Raw genomic sequence first — 6000 nt, 5'->3', positions numbered from 1 at the left:
AATGAGGCAGGACCATTTACAGCAGGCATCATAAAAATGACATTTCAAAATTTACAAGATACAGTGTAAAATGTGACCTGTTCTTAAGCTATGCACGTGATTTATAAAATAATAAATGCAGTGTAAATTTTTAATGCCTGCAAAGTTATATTCCTTCAACACATTCATATGTACAGTATGCATATGTATTTTGTCTGTTTTTGTTTGTTTGAGAAGGGTTGTTATACATACATTCAGCAGCATTTGTAAAAAGATAATTTTTTGGGGGGAGCATTGTGACCATAGCATGGAAGGGTGGAATTTACAGAAAAGTAAAGTGAACATTGATCTGCTTCTTTGAAATAAGGGGTCATCATTGTTTGGTGAGGAAGCACTTTTCACTAAACACTGGGTGGATCATGGAATTAACTGTTATATGGCACACTCTTTGAGGAATATGAAGAACATGAAAATGATGCGGTTCATTGGACATTTCATATTTAGTTATTTTGTGTAATTTTGGAATACTTTTGGTGCAATGGTAACATTTTTGTCACTTTGAATTGGATTTCAATAATTTTTGAGCATTGGGTATATGGTTAGAAATATTTGTGTATAAAGTGTTTATAGCACCCTATTTATATATCATTTATGTACTTAAGTGTTGTGGAGACACTATTTAAGGGGCAGCTGACACCACCCAGTGGCAGTATAATTTTTGGAAGCGCTGGGTGTTTTGTAGAATTTACTCATTTGTGAAAATTAGTTGAAATAAAGAAATCAATTGGTATCATATGGATATGAACCTGGAATGTTGTTCATTAAAGTGGTTGTAAACCCTCACATATATCCAGTGAAGAGACTGACTTTAGGGGATATACAGAGATTAAACAAATCCTCCTACATAAGTTGTATCGGTTTATCTGGAGGCGACTTTCCTCTACATCCATTCAAAGTGCAGAATTTACACATGATCTCTTTCTTTGAAAAGCAGGGGGTGGGGAGCTGAAGTTACACTCTGAGAGTTGATTGGAGGGAAAGGACACACCCTTCTTCACACAGCACACAGGAGCAGAGCTGAGGCTGTCAATCAGCTGGAGTTCCCTTCCCTGTCACCTTTTTTTCTCTTGGTGTCAGGAAAACTTGTCAGACAGTGACTTATGCTGATAGCAAAGGAATGAAGCAGCAGACAGAAATGACACTTAGTGCTCTGAATTGAGAAAAGTACACATTGTAGAGGGATATGATTTGTTCATATTTCATGTCTGAGGTTTACAACCACTTGAAGACTAGCCATCACTTCCTCCATTCACATGATGTAGATAAGTTCCTGTACCCATTCCACTGAAAGAGTATTTTTGTTGTCTTTTGAAAAAAAAAAAATGGGAAGATTCTGCTCAACTTTTGCTTCTTTTGAAAAATACAACACATGTAAAAATGAAATGAAAGTGCATATGAAAGGTGCATTTGATTTATGTTAAAACACATTTTTTCCAATGCAAGGGTATACATTTACTTACAGTAATACACATTGTATATATACACAAACAAAAAATACAAACATTTCTACTAATGGTTGTCAGGAATCTGCAGTAATCAAGTTATAATTCTTTTTGTTAAACAACAAGAGATGAAGGGAAACAGAAAGAAGTATGAACGCATAAAGAACGAGTGACATGGAGAATTTTCCTTTGTCATACACCTGCCCACTTTGTTACTGTGATTAAGAAAAAGGTAGAGATAGCGGCAGCCTAGTGCTTATACTACTGTTTGAAATTTGACTGTATGGTAAAATCACAATGAGGAAGTGCTGTAATTACTTGTTGAATGCCACAATATGATTTTATAATAGTGTTTTAGATCTGTAAAGGAAAAATTGGAAGCCATAAATACAGTATGGCAAGTATTTTTTACGTCTGGCTTCCTGTAGATTATGGGTTTATGGTTTCCTGTGAGCTTCTCTCATTTCCCTTTTCTTGCTCCTCCCTTTGACACTGAGATCGCTTTTTAACAAACATTAGTTATACGACTGATTAGTGAATACTACACATCTCTCCAAGAACAAGTGAAAGCTTTCTACATGCAGCCTTATGGTCATCAATGACTGTTCATCCTCAGTATCAAATGTGTTCTTCTGGTATTATCAGCTAATGTTCTGCTAAAGGTAAGATCACTTGTATTGGACTGTATAATACACATTATATATATATATATATATATATATATATATACACACACACACACATATTTTTTATTTATTTTTTGTTACAAATTAAGACCTTTTCAGGGGTGAATGGAAAAGGAAGTTTTGTGCATGACCTGCAAGCCTGTGTTTGCTTTGAAGAACTTAGTACAGGGAGGCAATAAGAAAAGAATTACACATCCTCTGCATCTAATTATGGATTGTTAAGTAAATGCAGACTAGGTGGACATAAAACATAAGGTACCTACATACATGAGATGATTGTCTCCCCATATGGCTGCTTCCAGTCAGATTGATAAAAAAAGAAATGATAAATAAATTCATCTTTCGGCAATTTTTCATGTCTGCAACTAAATCCTGACTATTTTAAGAAAAAGTATCAGTTACTTTATTATTATACAGGATTTATATGGCGCCAACAGTTTGCTCAGCGCTTTACAATATAATTGTTACATATTATATATAGTTACTTGATATATATCTTCATTGTGTACTTGACTGAAACAAGCACGTATGTCTATTCACAACCAAATAATATCCTCCATCCATCATCTTTTGTCTGTGGGTTTACTTTACTCTTTTTCCATACAATTTACTCATACATTGAATGCCTAGAATTTATGATCCCCAGAATGCAAATGATTCATTTTGTAATCCATAGAATCCATGTGCATTTTTCATCAAAATTTCATGTGTAGTTCATATGAACTTTAACATGCAAATTTTGACACATTTCATTATTTACAATATCATATATTAACAGGATTGAGTACGTTTTAATACTGTTGAGGAAAGCTGTAATATGTTCAAATTTTATGCTCCTATATAGAAATAATAAATACATCATTTGTGTCTTGTGATACAGAAAAAAAAAACAAAAAAACCATGGATTTTTCCCAGTAAACTATTTTTAATTGATATCACACTATGATAAAAAATTTTGACCTTGTATAAAAGAAAAAAATCATGCTAATTGATCATTTAAACTAAGTTTTAGATCAACTTATATTTTAACAACTAACACACTTACATGTGACACCTTTTTTGGAAAAAGTTTCAGAGGGCTGCCTTAACCATCACCTTTGTGGTCACATAAAAGGTTATTTATTAAAACTGGAGTATGCAAAATCTGGTGCAGCACTGTATAGAAACTAATCAGCTTCCAGGTTTTATTGTCAAAGCCTTAGGCCCCTTTTACACATTCCATATGTCTGATTTTTATCTGTCCGTTTATGGATGAGAAACAGACACCCATGTATTTCTATGGACTAGTGGATTTAAATGGATGATCTTCTGTTTACATCTGTTAATGTTCGCATCTGTTTTTTTTTGAATGGAAGAAAACTCTATTTTTCTTATGTTAAAAAATACGGAACAGATGAAAAACAGACGTAAAATGGATGTAAACAGACAACAATGGGTTTAAACGGACTTAAATGGATGAAAATGGATGTAAATGGTTGAAAAACTGATGTAAATGGACGAAAAGCTTAGGGTGTAAGCCCGCACCCTGTGACTAAGTGCCTAGCACAAAATGCGTCAGGGGGGCTACAGCATCTGAGACGTTATGCCACGCGGGTGGCCATCCTGAATTCCTATGGTCAGTGTAATTTTCCTTTTTATTACATTGCTTGTTATCTGTGGAATAAAATTACCTCTTAATACTGTATCATGCTATGTGGTGTCCTTCATTGGGCCCTCCTTGTGAGCGCCGTCATTTGCAGAGCCCATTTTAGTGATGACCCAACGCACTGATACATACTAAGGGTCCCCAGAGAACCTTGCACAGACGCGACCAGACGCTGTGACATCTGCCTAAAGACCCTAAAGTTTTTGGAACCTGGCTGAATTTGGGAGCAGATGACCAGAGCATACCTGATGAGACAGGATAATATCTCAAATGTGTGTTTATAGCGCACTTCTGGTGAGTGCGCATTTTGCTTATATAATCACGGCATCTGGCAGCCTTGGATCTACTACCCATACACGTTTATTGTGATCTTGAAGGGATCCTCACGTCTCCTTTTATTTGGGACAATTCATCACCATTTACCATCACCTGATGGTGATACACCTCACACAGCATATTTATATCTTGGATGATTATGATAGAGTATTTATTGATCACTTTGCACTTTAATATGCATATGGTTTTGTTTTAGCGCTGCACCTTCTTTATCATTATTTATATATTTGAAGGTTGTTTTGGTTACCTTTGGTGTTCCAGCGGCTACTTCTGGAAGTAGCGCTCACTATTCTCTTTGCATACATGATGAAAAACGGATGTGAACTGATGAAAAACGGATGACAAACTGGCGTAAACTGATGACAAACTGGCGTAAACTGATGACAAACTGGCGTAAACTGATGAAGAGCTGATGTGAACTGATGAAAAACGGTTGTGAACTGACGAAAAACGGACGTGAACTGACGAAAAACGGACGTGAACTGACGAAAAACGGACGTGAACTGACGAAAAACGGACATGAACTGATGAAAAACTGGTGTGAACTGATAACAAACTGACGTGAAATGATGTGAACTGATGAAAAACTGACGTGAACTGATGAAACACCAACGTAAACTGATGAAAAACCGACGTGAACTGATGAAAAACCGACGTGAACTGATGAAAAACCGACGTGAACTGATGAAAAAGGGACGTGAACTGATGAAAAAGGAATGTGGACTGACGAAAAATGGTTGTGAACTGACGAAAAATGGTTGTGAACTGATAAAAAAACGGACGTGAACTGATGAAAAAACAGACGTGAACTGATGAAAAACTGACGTGAACTGATGAAAAACTGAAGTGAACTGATGAAAAAGGGACGTGAACTGATGAAAAAGGGACGTGAACTGATGAAAAAGGGATGTGAACTGACGAAAAATGGTTGTGAACTGACGAAAAATGGTTGTGAACTGACGAAAAATGGTTGTGAACTGATGAAAAAACGGACGTGAACTGATGAAAAAACGGACGTGAACTGATGAAAAAACAGACGTGAACTGATGAAAAAACAGACGTGAACTGATGAAAAACGGACGTGAACTGATGAAAAAACGGACGTGAACTGATGAAAAAACGGACGTGAACTGATGACAAACTGATGTGAAATGATGTGAACTGATGAAAAACTGACATGAACTGATGAAAAACGGATGTGAACTGATCTGTTTTTTCTTGGAAAAATGTGACTGAACTGATGAAAAAAAACGGAACGCACGTGTGAAAGGGGCCACACTGAGCAAGCTGAAGTTAGGAGCTGGATGGATACCATGCTTAGTTGTCCCAGATTCTGAGTGCTCCAGTTTTAGTAAATCCCCCCAAAATCTCAAATTGACACTACCTTTACATTTCTAGGAAGTCTCTTAAATCACGTTGTTTCGCTTTCCGAAAAATGGAATTTTATTTTTTCAGTGTAGTCTTCTCTCCGCTGAATGCTCATTCACAAAAAAAAAAAAAAAAAAAAAAGAGTACCTCCACCCCTCACTACCTCCATAAACCCCAACATCTAGTGTAACATAGATTCATTTAAAATATTAAAAACCCACTCACATACTCAGGTGCTTTACCAAGCACAGACAGATTACAAATATCTGAGAATCCTCTCCTCCAGAGATGGCTTTTATTTAGCCATAAACACGTGACCAATGTGATGATGGAATTAGTCTGCTCGGTGGGGTTGATTTACTAAAGGGAAATAGACAGTGCCTTTTGCACAGTGAAGTTGCACTCTGCTAGAGCAGTTACTCCAGAGCTTGGTAAATGAGCAGAGGCACTGCTGACTTCTATTATCCAATCATTTGCAAGCAAG

The 6000-nt window shown here is 36.3% G+C and overlaps 1 protein-coding gene across 1 annotated transcript in view; it reads left to right on the top strand.

Moving 5' to 3' along the window:
* Positions 1 to 2008: 2008 nt before the first annotated feature.
* The window catches only part of CARD11 (caspase recruitment domain family member 11), a 173998-nt gene continuing 170006 nt past the window's right edge, over positions 2009 to 6000 (top strand). Inside the window, exon 1 of the mRNA XM_089691646.1 lies at positions 2009 to 2143. The gene's annotated coding sequence lies outside the window, so the exon portion shown is untranslated. The remainder of the gene's footprint in view (positions 2144 to 6000) is intronic.

Source organism: Staurois parvus, unplaced genomic scaffold (genome assembly GCF_062004578.1).
Source record: "Staurois parvus isolate SC_StPar_1 unplaced genomic scaffold, SC_StPar_1.0 ptg000022l, whole genome shotgun sequence".
Taxonomy (NCBI): Eukaryota; Metazoa; Chordata; class Amphibia; order Anura; family Ranidae; genus Staurois; species Staurois parvus.
The sequence above is the reverse complement of the archived record's forward strand: the minus strand, read 5'-3'. Positions and strand labels throughout refer to the sequence as shown.